We start from the raw sequence: 15,960 nt of genomic DNA on the forward strand, positions 1-15,960 counted from the left end.
CAACAACAATCTCGGACCGCGGTGACCTGTCTTGGCTTAGATGAATATGATTTGACCCAAGTTCTCCACACTCTTGACATGACATGAAAACAGCCATCTCGGAGCGCCGTGAACTTAGGATTAACTATATACGTTTAGATCCAAGTTCTCCGCAGTTTTGAGCTCGATGAGTAGTTTTCAAAACCTGACATAAAACCAAAAACATTACTTGACCTTGTATTACTTTAACATAAGTACACGTAATCCTGTTAGAAAAAATTTGGTTATTATTAACACATTATATGACAGCCCTAGAGCATAATAGCACATTATACAACATTCCTAACATATATAACACTATATGACGGCCCTAACACATGTTTAGACATTATATAACAGTCTTAACACATGTTAACACATGGTATGACAGCCTTATCACATGTTAACACAATTTCTGACAGTCCTAACACATGTTAACACAGTGTTTTACAGCCCTAACATACGTTGACACACGATAATGACAGCCTTAAAACATGTTAACTTATTATAACACATTACAAGACAGTCCTAACATATGTTAACACAATATATGACAGCCGTAACACATAAATGACAGCCCTAACATATGTTAACTCACATTTTATGACAGCACTAACACATGTTAAAACAGTATAAAAAAAGTCATAACAGGTAAAGTACATTATATGACAGCACTAACAAATGTTAACACATTATATGACAGCCCTACTACACGTTAACACAGTATATGACAGTATTTGGGGGGGGGGGGGGAGTGTCGAATTCAAAAATTATAAGTTACTGAAAAGTATAAAATAAAACAACTAAATAGCGGCTTGTGATCGTACACGATTGATATAAAGGTTTTTACGATTCTCAACATTTTTTCATAAGACAAATTTTGCAACGTTTAGTAAATGTCAACTAAGCTCTTAGAAGTCTATTTAGCTCAATTTATTTAACTTGAATGATAATTTTTCCTGGATATATTTTGCTATTTTTTTGCCTCGGTGTCACCCCCTAAATTGTGTCACCCGGTGCGGTTCGCACCCCCCCCCATCCCCTCGCTACGCCTCTGAGTAAGGATCCCAAGTCTTTTAATTTCATAAGGACCCCGGGAACGGACGGTGTGTCTTATTGTCTACCACGAATAGTAACAGGCTGATATGTTGAAACTTGAGCTAGTAGTACAACACTACAGTAGTTACTGTCCCTTCAATGTCACCGTGATTAAAGATAAACGCTTTGTGTGTCTATGTGGTTTGTAAGGGAAGTAGTGACTGGAAGAAAATGACGTGTGTGTGTGTGTGTGGCGGGGGGTGTTATGGTGTGGTAAACACATGAAAACAGTTCACAACGATATCACGGCTAAATGGCATGTGAAACGCGTTACACTGGACAGCTCTTGTTATTCATTTGGTTCCTGGAGTTTAGATAGGATTATTGCGTTTCACATATCATAGCTGTTAACTACGCCTGCTTGTTTCAAGAGTTTATCGTTTATACTTGCTAAAGCATTTGGTTGGACAGCTCTAGACTTGTTTGTTAGGCGGTGTTAACTAATTAATTTGTGCACTTTTACTTCTAGCTATCACAGGTAACCCCTGAGTGTAATGGCCATGAAAGCCCATGTCGGCGGCTCGCGGCTGTTTGTCCAACAGTGCAGGGAGCCAAAGCTTGGGGGATTAGTGGCTGCTACACGTAGTGTGGCCGAGAAATCCCATTCGGAGGTTCTCAAAACTGCCTGTCGAACAGTGGAGGGGCTGATGGTGGGAGATTATTGGCTGCACGGACGGGGTCATGCAGCAGGAAGTCTACAGAAGCCAGTAGCCAAGCAACGGGGCCGGTATCGCGGCAAACGTGACGACGGATCCCCTAGAGTGTAGTTGCGAAAAGCCCCATACTGACGGTGCACTGCTCAGGGTGTGCCAGTTCTGGGAAGTAGCGAGCACTAGTCCAACCGGGCTGGGATGAAGTCACGAATTCTTGAAGAGCCCCAGAGGTGTTGGCCTAGAAAGCTCATGCCGTAGGCTCGCAAGATTGGTCTGGCTAGCCGGTGGCGGGGGTCGAAAGTATGAGTTAGTAGGGGTTATATCACCGATGGGTCGGGAGCATGTCCCCCCACGATGTGTTGGCCAGGAAACCCCATTCATAGGTTCGCAAGATTGGTCTAGCCAGCCAGTGGCGGGGGCTGATGGGTGGGCGAGTAATGGTTAGATCGCACCGGTGGGCCCATGCAGGAGCCAGGGGCTAGTCTCTTGGGGCTAGTCTCTTGGGGCTAGTCTCTTGGGGCTAGTCTTTTGGAGCCAGTCTACAGAAGCAAGTTAAGTTAGATTTTGATTTAATATATTTGATGTAATAAACTTGTATTAGTGTATTTCCATGTTTTTTCTCTTCCATTTCTTCCAGGTGCTTGTAGTTAGGTCTCCGGCAATAACAGGGCTACCATTCCTCCTCGGAGGGTAGCACTGCCCAATGGGGGGGGGGGGGGGATGAAGTGGTTCGACTTGTGTTTGGAGATTCCCAGCACACTCCCAAGCTGTGAAACCTTACACTCGGTAGTGCTGCCGTGGGTAGGGGGAAGCAGTGAGGGCCTCAAGTGTATTGAGCGGTGTTTGAATTTAAGCTAAAGTATTGATGTATTTATGTCAAGTATTGATGTATTTATAATGTATTGATGTATTTCTATACTTGTTAGGTATTAAATATTTTTTCCTCAATTTTTTTTTATTTACAGTTTGCGACATACGTGACGAAATCCCCTTGAGTGTAGGCGTGAAAAGCCCCATACTAACGGTGCATTGCTCTTGTGTGCCAGTTCTGGGAATTAGCGCTCACTGGTCCAGCCGGGCTGGGATGGAGTCACATCTTCACGAAGAGCCCCAGAGGTGTTGGCTTAGAAAGCTCATGTCGTAGGCTCGCAAGATCGGTCTGGCTAGCCGGTGGCGGGGGTCGAAAGCATAGTTAGTATGGGTTATATCACCGATGGGTGCCGCATGACTCCCCTCCGATGTGTTGGCCAGGAAACCCCATTCGGAGGTTCGCAAGATTGGTCTAGCCAGCCAGTGGCGGGGGCTGATGGGTGGGCGAGTAGTGGTTGTATCACACCGGTGGGGCCATGCAGGAGCTAGGTAGCTGAGTGCTGCTCACCAACAAGAAGGACGCTACTGCATTTTTCCATGGGACCGTAAGGTTCGATGAGGTAAGTTGACCATAGCATTTTTTTAATAGCCTTTTTATATAATGTATAGAGCTATAATTAGCTTAATTCTACAACTAAAATATGAGCTGTCCAGCCCACATGCATCTAGCAAGGATCTTTTTGGCTGAAATTCTTATTCATTTTTTAAACTTGCCTTCATATACATGAAATATGGACCAGTAGTGTGTATTTTCATCATATGGGCCAATACTAAGACAAAAGATAAAGAATAATACTCCTTGATATGGGGCTGCCTAGAATTTCTTCTAGGTATGTATGTTGTGTTTTGTACATTTGTGTCTACTGTGTATTATTTCTGTTAATTTTCATTTTCAAAATCTCCCCAGCTGTAGCCCAATTGCTTATCCGTTGTCAAAGTTAGATGACCAGAAAAGTATGCAACATTGCTTGAATGTGCATTCACATACCCGTACAGGAATCTCCATGCAAGTAAAGTTTAATGTTTATTTTAAACTTGCATTTTATAATTTCTGATTTAAAACTTTAAAGGTGCATTAAAGGAAACCCCAGCACACAGACACACCTGGTTTTGTAGAGGAATGTTTTGTGAGTGAAGCTGTGGTCAGAGCACATCTACAGGCGACAACACAGCTTGGTATTTGGGACAGTCAGAGCACATCTACAGGTGACAGCATAGCTTGGTATTTGGGGCATGTTTATGTTTTCTTGGTTTCTTTCTTAGGCTTTGTATACTTAATTTTTGTACAGGTATGTTTTAAGCATTTCATTTACTACTTTCTTTTGCACACAGATGCTTGTTTTAGACAGGTAGCATGACTATAATCTATGTATATTAAATTTTGGAATGTTATTTTGACATGTTTTGTTAATTGGTGTCACCCCCACTCCAATTTTCAACACACATTATTTTAATCCACCTATTAATTCAAGTGGAAAAAGAGCATGCTTTACATAGTAAATTATTCTATTATTAAATTATTATATATAGTGTCATCCCACCGCGGTCATCGATTAAAAATACTGTAATTAATCATTCAAGAAACTGACAAAAGCACGTTTTTTTTCTAGATATTTTGCATTTTTCTTTGTCTTTGAGTGACCCCCCCTAAATGATGTCACCCTGTGCGGTCCGCACCCCCCGCCCCCGCCTACCGACGCCTCTGAGCGTATGGACCCTACTTTAATAAGTGCAAAGTCATCGGTGCCCGATACACTAAGTTAAAGTGAATTTCCACCCTTCTTTTGTCATCAATGTCCATTGGGACCGGGACATTGGACCACGAGATGTCACCGAGCCCCCCCTCCCCCCACCACCCTGTACAATCTAGTGAGCTCTCAGCATTTAAACATAATTCTGGGGCGAACGGTAGAAAAAACATCGGGTGTTGGCATGATATCATTGGATACAAGGTTAACGAAGTTAGGACAGTCGACAATATTACGTAACAGTCTTGGATTTTTGTGATTTGTGTTTGTAATACAGCCCAAATTTAGCACTGTCATCCCTTTTCATCACAGTTTTTTTTACCTGTACTGTAGCCCCTTATTTTTTAATGGTTTATTCTTCCTCCTATTTAAAACATTATTCCTGCCAATGTCCGATAATGGAATGATCCAAAAATAGGCGTTTTAGATTCTTAATTGTTGACGTTTTCATCTCAAGTTTAGTGTCAAGTTGTGTTCGCCCCCCCCCCCCCCCCCCGAAATTTTTTTACCGCCCCCCCGAACGAAATGAAATTTATATAATTTATATAGAAAATATATACTTTTAACAGTGTCCGCCCCCCCCCCCCCCGAAGAAAGTCTACCGCCCCCCCCCCCCCCGAAAATTTCAAGTGCCCCCCCCCCCCCGCCGGAGAAAAAAATCTGGAAGAAACACTGAATGCATGTGAAATACAGTCCCGTAAAATACCTTTTTCGCATTATTGGTATTACCGAAGTCCGACAATAGATTATTCAGAAAATAGGTTGTTAGTAGTATTGTAATCTTAGCTCAGGGTCAAGTGTTAAGTTCAAAGCTTAGGTCAGGCATAGGGTTAGCGTTGATGATAGTAAGTCATCTATGTATTCAGTTAACTATCAGTAGCCTAACACCATTTTCTTAAGAAGATTCCGTTATTGTGGAATTATTATTTGTCTTAACCTTATCCCCTCACCCCCCACCCCATTGTACGAATGACGTTACAGGTAAAAAGTCGGGTTTTGCTAGTAAAAAGGTCACAGAAAGTCATAGAAACGATTGCTTTAATTTAAATGTTGAGAATGGTAAAATATTGCGGGTTTTGTTTCCATTGGTTTGACCTTTCTTCCCACTAACTTCGATAATAGACACTTTCCAGAATCGGTGAGATATCTTGTTAGTATTGTCAAATACGCTTTAGTAATAAAGCGAAGGCTAGTAATTACTGTAGGACGTGGGTCTGGGTTAGGTATACGTTTATTCTACCAAACGCATTTACCATAAAATGTACAGCCCCGTATCAAATCATTTACTGTACCACATCGCATTCAGCCCTGTACCTCATCACATACAGCCCTGTACCACATCACATTCAGCCCTGTATGACATCAAATACAGCCCTGTACCACATACAGCCCTGTACCACATCGCATATAGTCCTGTACCACATACAGCCCCGTACCACATCATATACAGCCCTGTACCACACCACATACAGTCCTGTGCCACATCACATACAGCCCTGTATCATATCACATACAGCCCTGTACCACATACAGCCATGTACCACATCATATACAACTCTGTAGCACATCGCATACAGTCCTGTGCCGCATAATATACAGCCCTGTACCACATCACACACCACATCATATATGACGCGTACCAAATTATATTGATACCTGTACCATACCATACAGCCCTGTACCAATTACAGTCATGTACCACATCACATATGGCCCTGTACCACATACAGCCATGTACCACATACAGCCCTATACCACATCATATACAGCCCTGAACAACATCACATACAGCCCTGTACCACTTCACATACAGCTTTGTACTAATTACAGCCCTATACTACATAATATACAGCCCTGTACCACATCATATACAGCCCTGTACCACATCACATACAGCCCTGTACCACATCACATACAGCCCTGTACCATATACATACATCCCTGCACCATATACATACAGCCCTGTAATACATCACATACAGCCCTGTACCACATCACATACAGCCCTGTACCATATACATACCGCCCTGTAATACATCACATACAGCCCTGTACCACATCACATATAGCCCTGTATCACATCACATACAGCCCTGTAACACATCACATACAGCCCTGTACCACATCACATACAGCACTTTAATACATCACATACAGCCCTGTAATACATCACATACAGCCCTGTAATACATCACATACAGCCCTGTACCACATCACATACAGCCCTTTAATACATCACATACAGCCCTGTAATACATCACATACAGCCCTGTAATACATCACATACAGCCCTGTACCACATCACATACAGCCCTGTACCATATACATACAGCCCTGTAATACATCACATACAGCCATGTACCACATACAACCCTGTACCCACATCACATATAGCCCTGTATCCGACATGTATGGCCCTATCAGTGACACGACCTACAGATTATATTTATGCACCACATCATCATATTTTTTAAACCACATCACCATATGTGTTGTATTACATCATCATGTGACTTCAAGCACAGTTCTATCAAATGACCTTGTCGACACAACCTCAACATGACGCTGTGCCAGAACTATTGGGTCAATCTGACTTTTGACCTGAGATGTCACTGAATTTAACCTCGATTTTGGAAACGCACTGAGTTTTCACTATTACGCAACTAGGTAGATAATTATGGGGTGAACGTTTGAACTTAACTCAACCATCGGGGATTTGAATGTTGACCGCAAGTTACGTAACCAGGCTATGACAGGAGAAAGTGTTACGCAACAGATTAGTCTGTGATGAGTTTGTGAGTTGTGTTTCTAATACAGCCATATGTTGGGGATTTGAATGATGTAATATGGCCACAAGTTACGTAATCGGGTCATGACAGTCAAACCAGTTACGTAACAGCTTAGTCTGTCATATTTTAGACCTGTCATCCCTTTTCATGACAATGGTTTGACCTGCTTTGTCCATTCTTCAAATAAACGTCCTACCTTTGTCAGATAATAGACTCTTTCCAAATTACTTGTCCCAAGTCACAACAACACGACCTTGAGATGGGTCATTATTCTGACGTCACAAGATTCTAAGGTGACCTGTGCCTATACTCATAACTTAAGAGACTCCGTTCTCTTCCACTTGTTTGGAATTGTTCAATACGTCAACAACCGTATAGAATTGTGTCGGATGATCCTCAATTCACGCTGATCAACACACATGCACCTGTTATAGAAAGTTGTTGTGTGACAGAGTTGTATAGTGACATAGTTGTAACATGACATAGTTCTAACATGGGAGAGTTGTAACATGGCATAGTTGTAACATGACATAGTTGTAACATGACATAGTTGTAACGTGACATAGTTGTAACATGACATAGTTGTAACGTGACATAGTTGTAACATGACATAGTTGTAACGTGACATAGTTGTAACATGACAAAATTGTAACATGACATAGTTGTAACGTGACATAGTTGTAACGTGACAGAGTTGTAACATGACAGATTTGTAATGTGACATAGTTGTAACATGACATAGTTGTAACATGACAGAATTGTAACATGACAGAGTTGTAACGTGACATAGTTGTAACGTGACATAGTTGTAACGTGACAGAGTTGTAACATGACAGAATTGTAACATGACATAGTTGTAACGTGACATAGTTGTAACATGACATAGTTGTAACGTGACATAGTTGTAACGTGACAGAGTTGTAACATGACAGAATTGTAACATGACATAGTTGTAACATGACCGAGTTGTAACATGACAGAGTTGTAATGTGACATAGTTTTAACGTGACATAGTTGTAACGTGACATAGTTGTAACGTGACATAGTTGTAACGTGACCAGGGCAGGCGCTGCCTATAAGGCGAACTAGGCGGTCGCCTAGCGCGCTAACCATAGGGGTGCGCAAAAAATGTGTAATCTCCAATAGTAAAAAGTACCCAATAATGAATAACATTGATTACATTATATAAACTTTAAAGTTTAGGGTAATATACAAACCCAATAATGAATAACATCGATTACATTATATAAACTTTAAAGTTTAGGGTAATATACAAACCCAATAATGAATAACATTGATTACATTATATAAACTTTAAAGTTTAGGATAATATACAAAGGCAGGGCGATCTATTTCAGAGCCCGGGACGAGCTATCAATTCTGCGCCCATCTTCAAATTAAGCCTATATAAAATTATTAGGGTCGGTAAAAATGCGCCCCCCACCTCTCTCACTGCTAAATGTGAGGGCGCTTTTTACCTGTCAGTTTGCCTTTTAATTTGTTGTAAAGCAATTGATGTAGAAAATAATTAAATAATGCCAAGTAGCAGTCAACATTCTTTATTTCGACTGTATATAATTCAGTAATGAGCTTTTTATATTATTATCTACCGCGTTAAGCGCCCCTTTGGATTGGCGCCTGTGCAATTTAGATTTTCTCTCACTTTGAATTAGAAATCTCGTTAGCCAAGGAGAGATTCAGATTTTCAATCTAAATTAATTGTTGGCACCACACGATCCTAACCAGAATTAAAATGGGGGGGGGGGGGCGTTTTAATAAGTTTGCCTAGCGCGCTAAATAACCTGGCGCCGGCACTGAAAGTGACATAGTTGTAACGTGACCAAGTTGTAACATGTGAGAGTTGTAACGTGACATAGTTGTAACGTGACATAGTTGTAACGTGACATAGTTGTAACGTGACAGATTTTTAATGTGACAGATTTTTAATGTGAAAAAATTGAATGCCTCTAATTATTATATCACACTATAATAAATTATGAACTGCCTTAGAACATTTCATGTAAAGTTTTGTAACCACTGCTAATTAGCTCTGAACCACATCACATATAGTCCTCTACCACATCCACACCCGTATTGTACCACATCATTATAGACATGGTACCACGTCATCACAAGAATTTTAGCACATCATCAAAAGCATTGTAGCACATCATGATAATAATTGTACCACACCCCCATCAGCAATTCCCCACATAATCATAATCTATTAATCATATCATAATAATCATTGAATCACATCCACATCAACATTATATCACATCATTAAAAATGTTTTACCATATCATCATAAGACCTTCTTCTCTCACTCATGCACATTTCTACCACTGGAACCTGACCTCCAGATGACCTTGTCGCCACAACTTTAACTTGTCTCTGTGTCTGGATTATTGGGTCAATCTGACATTTGACCTGAGATGTCGCTGAATTACCTCGCTTTCGGACAAGCACTGATGTTTTCACTATTACATAACTAGGTACATAATTCTATGGTGAACAAATGAACTTAACTCAACCATCGGGGATATGAATGATGTAATATGACCGCAAGTTACGTAACCAGGCTATGACAGGAGAAAGTGTTACGTAACAGCTTAGTCTGTGATGTGTTTGTGAGTTGTGTTTCTAATACAGCCATATGTTGGGGATTTGAATGACGTAATATGAACACAAGTTACGTAGTCGGGTTCTGACAGTCAAGCCAGTTACGTAACAGTTTAGTCTGTGAGGTATGTTTCCAATACAGCCATATTTAAGTCCTGTCATCCCTTTTCATTACAATGATTTGACCTGCCACCCCCTTATTTTGTAATGGTTTGTCCACCGATGTCGATGTTTTCTCTTATTCACCCCTTTTGAAAAACATGGTTTCTCCCATTTTATTGTCTGATTGTGTCGGTGTCTGTTTCTGCCTGTGTGTCTGTCTGTGTCTCCATGTGTGTGTGTGTGTGTGTTCTGTCACCCCCCCCCCCTAAATGGTGTCACCCGGTGCGGTCCGCACCCCCCGCCCCCCCCCTCACCCTCGCTACGCCTCTGTCTGTGTTGTGTCTGCCATTAAATCATTCAAACTATCTGGCGTATGCGTCCTTTTAATTGTTTGTAGAGTTGTGTATATATAATCATTTGGAGTATTGAGATTAGCGACCGAAGTCCGACGATTGGCTCATCAGAAAACAGGTGTGTTAGATTGGCGGTGGTATTGAAAGGTTTACACTTACTGTCAGAAATTAGGGTTAAGAAGGGGGAGGGGTGGTAATGTAGTCAGCAATCCGTGAAGATTGTTAATGAATACCGTCATTATTTTTTGTTAACACAAAGGTTGCAGTTAATTTTTCCACCTGTAAAACACAACCAAAAAAAGTTAATGTGGAGGGGGTGGGGAGGTAAACACAAGTCAATTAAACAAGAAACAGGTTTTCTATTGTTAGAGTTGATTTTTTTTTTGGGGGGGGGGGGGGGGGGAGTAGTTTTTTAGTCGTGTGTTTGTCACGTGAGTGAATTCAGTTCACAATAAAAAAAATTAGAGCCAAGGTCGACCAATGGTATGTAAAGGCATAATCTGGACCAACCGCCGTCGCTAGCTGTTCATTCAGCGCATCACTTGCTACAATATGTAGTTGGACAGGCCTACTTGTTTGTTAGGTATTGTTAACTAACTTTTTTTTGCTCTATTTTATATTTTACAGTTTTCGGCACATGTGACGATGTCCCCTTGAGTGTAGTCGTGAAAAGCCCCATACTGACGGTGCATTGCTCTTGTGTACCAGTTCTGGGAATTAGCGCTCACTGGTCCAGCCGGGCTGGGATGGAGTCACATCTTCACGAGGATCCCCGGAGGTGTGCGCCTAGAACGCACATGCCGTAGGCTCCCAAGATCGGTCTGGCTAGCCGGTGGCGGGGGTCCGAAAGCATGAGTTACTATGGGTTATATCACCAATGGGTCAGCGGCATGTCCCCCCTCCGATGTGTTGGCCAGGAAACCCCATTCGGAGGTTCGCAAGATTGGTCTAGCCAGCCAGTGGCGGGGGCTGATGGGTGGGCGAGTAGTGGTTGTATCACACCGGTGGGCCCATGCAGGAGCCAGTCTTCAGGAGCCAGTCTACAGGATCCAGTCTACAGGAGGCTGCATACAGGAGGCTGCATACAGGAGGCTGCATACAGGAGCAAGTCTACAGGAGCCAGTCTACAGGAGCAAGTTAGCTGTTGATGTTAGGTGGATGGTTAAGTTAGCTGTTGATGTTACTAATAAAATTCTCTCCCTTTTCTCCCAGGTATTTAGGTCTCCGGCACTAACAGGGCTACCATTCCTCCTCTGAGGGTAGCACTGCCCGATGAGGGGGATGAAGTGGTTCGACTTGTAATGGAGAATCCCAGCACATTCCCACGCTGTGAAACCTTACACTCGGTAGTGCTGCCGTGGGTAGGGGGAGCAGCGGGGGCCTCATAATGCGAGCGGTGTCTGGGCATTGTTAACTAATCAATTCCATTTCTTTTTTTTCCCATGCAGCTTGTTATTGTCAACTAATTCCATTTCTATTTCTAGCACAGCCTGTCATTGTTAACTAATTCCATTTCATTTTTTGTTTTCTAGCAGCTTGTTCTCCACACAGACGGGGCTACCAGTCCCTTCCCGATGGTAGCGCTGCCTGAAGGTGGGGAGGAAGTGGTTCGACTTGTGTTCGGAGACCGACACTTTCCCAAACTGTAATGATCCAATGCACCTGGTAGCGATGCCTTGTGTAGGGGGGAGCAGGGAGGGCACTCGAGACGGTCGAGTGGTGTTCGGGATCAAGCTAATATAATTCCATGTTTTCTTCTCTTCCCTAGCCAGGTCAAATCAAGTCAAGAGGAGCCGAAGCTGTCTGGACAGGCAAGTTGACCATTGCATCTTTTTTTATAGCCTTTCTTGATATAATGTATAGAACTTAAACAGCTTAAAATTTGGGCTGTCCAACTCACATATAGCTAGCAAGGGTCTTTTTTGGCTGAAATTCTTGTTCATTTTTTTAACTTGCCTTCATATACATGAAATGTAATGCGCACTACTGGCCCCTATGGGCCTATTGTGAGGATATGTGAAAGACATAGGATAATGTACCTTGAATAGTCTACCATCTTTGATGTGGGGCTGCCAATCTGTCAATGCAATGATTTTCTTATAGGTATGTATATTTGGTGTACATTTGTCATTTTACAATTTTACAATTTAACATGTTATGTTATTTTTGCGTTTGAAATTTTTGTTCAGAAGCCATATTTTATTTTTCTGTTTTCAGAAAGATCATGGGATGTGTGCATAACACATGTATGATGTTTATCACAGGTGGGTTGATGAGTAATTTTTTATGTTCTATAAACAAACAGAAAACTTCTTTTGTTCCTATTCAATAGGTTAAACTGGTCAGAACAACTACAGGAGATAGTTAAGCATTGTGTTTAGAGGTAAAGATGGAGACAAGGGAAGAAACTTTGCTTCGCCAAGGGAAACAATTGTTTTCAAGACAGGTATGTCGGAAATAGCATTTTAAATTATCTGACATGTGGGCTATGTTTAAAAAAGTATGTCTTTGTATTTTATTTTTGCACTTGCTACTAATTTTAATCTTTTTATTTCAGGAGCCATGGAGATCACCAGGTACCAAAAATCCACTATTTTGTGTTTTGTTTACATTCAGATTGTGTGTCTTGAATTTTTGTTTCAGCCATCACTGACCCAAAGTTTTCCCATGTGAATAGTGGAACATCCTCCAGTCATGTATAAATGGCAGTGTGTGAAACAGTGGCACAGTTCTGTCTTCATTGAAAACTTACACAAGTGTTATAATCTACCACAATTTTGGTGAGTCTATGTTAACTACTAGCTTCAATTCTATTTTAAAACAATTTCTTCTTTAAATACATTGTGTTTCTTTTATATTGCATTCAAATCTCATTGTCCTTCCCTCTATAATTTTGTTTCAGCCTACCTGTATGTAAAAGTTGCATCAAATATTCTTCTAGTTGGTTGTTCCACGTTTCCAGTGAATTAGACAGTTGCCAAGCTGGTGGAAAACAGTGGTGCAAAAGTGTCATTGAATTTTCATAAAATAAACGATTAAAAGAAGTTAGCCTGTTCTTTTGTTTGTGGTTGCATGTGTTTCCCCGGAAGAATGGTCCTAATTTAATTTTTTCAAACTGTGGCTTTTATATATAGTTCAATTGGATGTTTGCAGTTTAAATATAAGTGTGTGTGGAGACATTTAAATTTAAAGACCTTCATGCTCTAGTTAATACTATATAGTAAGCTACATGTTCTAGTTAGTACTACATAGTAAGCTACTAGATTCTACATACTTAAAACAAGATAGGAGGGGGTCTTTGCATCATAGCACAGCATGAAATTATAAAAATCAGCATAAAGACTTGTGGTTGAGATAAATTAAATCACCCATTTGTAGACATGTTAGCCACAGATGTCGTGAGCAGCATTATTTGCCATAAAGGTTCACATGATAAAGTGAATGGATGTAATAAAACATACGTTCTTTGTCGCAATTTTTCATGTTAAGGGGAGAGAACCTATACATTTTTCTCTTCTTGAGAGGATTTTGTCTGAGTTACCGATCTTGTCAAAGGGAAAGATTTTGCCCGGGAAATATTAAGCCATACTTTTGGTGAATGGAGGACGGGTTTTAAATTCGTACAAGCTATTTGTTTTAAATTACAATTATTTATATGAATTAAAACATTTTAAATAATTTCGTAGTAAAAAGGATTATTTTTGTATATTTTGGAGGCATATAGATCTATATTTTCTACATCAACCATTCATTGAGTTTTTTTTTAAAAAGAAAACAAATCAAATAGTTAAATTTCCCAGTTTTAATATTTTATTCTTCGTTCTTAATTTTAGTGTTGAACGGATATCTGTCAACTGGTTATGCGCCATTAAGGCCGTTGACTCCGATTTCTGCCTGCTTTTCTTTTTGGATTTGCTTCCACAGCCTTTGGCCAAACAAGAACAAACTACAAGACAGCAGTTGTTTGATTTTTGGAGTTGTTTCTTATAGAAGAGTGGCTGTCCCCAGCTTCAGAGCCTCATCTGCCCGAGTGTTCGAACTCGAGACATACAGCCCTATACCACACCACATACAACCCTGTATCACATCACATACAGCCATGTACCACATCACTTACAGCCCTGTATCACATCACATACAGCCCTGTACCACACCACATACAACCCTCTATCACATCACATACAGCCATGTACCACTTACAGCCCCATACCAAATCATATACAGCTCTATACCACATCATATACAGCCCTGTATCCGACTTGTATGGTCCTATCAGTGACACGACCAACTGATTACATTTATTGTACCACATCACCATATGTGTTGTATCACATCATCATGTAACCGCAAGAACAGTTCTTTCACTAATACTTTAGCTTCAAATGACCTTGTCGCCACGTGACAGGACTATTGGGTCAGTCTGACATTTGACCTGAGGTGTCACTAAATTAAACCCCGACTTTGAACATGCACCGAGTTTTCACTATTACGCAACTAGGTATATATTTCTGGGGTGAACGTTAACTCAACCATCGGGGATTTGAATGTAATATGACCGCAAGTTACGTAACCAGGCTATGACTGGCGAAATTTTTACGTAACAACGTAATATAATGTGTTAACATGTGTTAACGCTTTCATATAATGTGTTAACATGCGTTATTATGCGCTACGGCTGTCGTATTTTCTTTCTAAGTGTGCTGTCTTTCTTGATTATAGCATAACATTTATAGTAAATTTTAATTGTTGAATAGAAATATATCAATACACCTTTTTGAAATAATAATAATTAAAAAAAAAAAACTACTACTGCAATTCATCACACACTACAGATTTATAGAAGTTAACTATATGGGTCCAGTTGCTGCTCCATGGGTTTAGTTATATAAATTCACTATGGACCACATTTCGTTCCAGTGGTAAACAAAATAATAAAAAATAGCACGAAAAAAAAATCGGACAGTCCTGATATGTGTTTTTTTTGAGATCGCGTGCCACCTAGGGTAAAGATTAAGCGTAACGCGGAGCGAACTGCGCAAAGGCGGCCTTACGCGTAACGCGGAGCGAACCGCGCAATGCGGACTATATATTATTGTATTAAAATATTAAAAAAAAATTTTGTTTGACAAATGTAAAAAAAATTCTTCTAAGTTTTCATAATTAAACTAACTGAAGTATTCGAATCCAGTATATATACTAATTTAGTCGTGCTCTAAGTTCACCTGCACATCATATTAAAATTATAACAAACCAAAATAATATCAATGGTCACGATTTAGCTGAAAAGATTCAGTCATTGGGTTCGGTCAACAACAGATTGAGATACTGTTTAACTCTCTTCATATAAGGTAGCTCAAGCTACCGATAGCATAAATAATAAATGGGACTTAGCGATGTAATGTTGTTATGCCTCAATAATATTCCCCTTTTACGAGACCGTTTAAGGAGATTGCTGGTGCTAGATTGGAAGCTGTTTGAATAGTAATGTGCATACAAGGATGAGAGGCATGAACACCCAAAACATGCTCCAAGCGAAGGTCTAGGTCCTAGAAATGAGATATCTGATGTTTTATTGTACGCATATGAAAAAAAAGGGGGGGGGGGGGGCAGCAGTGTTTCTTCCAAACTTTTTTCTCCGGGGGGGGGGGGGCTTTTGATATTTTCGGGGGGGGCGGATATTTTCCGGGGAGGGGGCGGACACAGATAA

General features: G+C 40.6%; 2 long non-coding RNA genes across 3 annotated transcripts in view; both read left to right on the plus strand.

Annotated features, from left to right (window-relative positions):
* Window positions 1–15,960, plus strand: part of LOC131930903 (uncharacterized) — a 55,527-nt gene that overhangs the window by 12,998 nt on the left and 26,569 nt on the right. The gene's annotated exons all lie outside the window — the stretch shown is intronic.
* Window positions 11,089–13,258, plus strand: LOC131930907 (uncharacterized). Its single transcript, XR_009384199.1, has 3 exons — window positions 11,089–12,699; window positions 12,897–13,033; window positions 13,156–13,258. It is a non-coding gene; the product is annotated as an uncharacterized LOC131930907 (long non-coding RNA).

The sequence above is a fragment of the Physella acuta genome, unplaced genomic scaffold (genome assembly GCF_028476545.2).
Source record: "Physella acuta isolate Inbredline_101_S28 unplaced genomic scaffold, ASM2847654v3 ptg001865l, whole genome shotgun sequence".
Classification (NCBI taxonomy): domain Eukaryota; kingdom Metazoa; phylum Mollusca; class Gastropoda; family Physidae; genus Physella; species Physella acuta.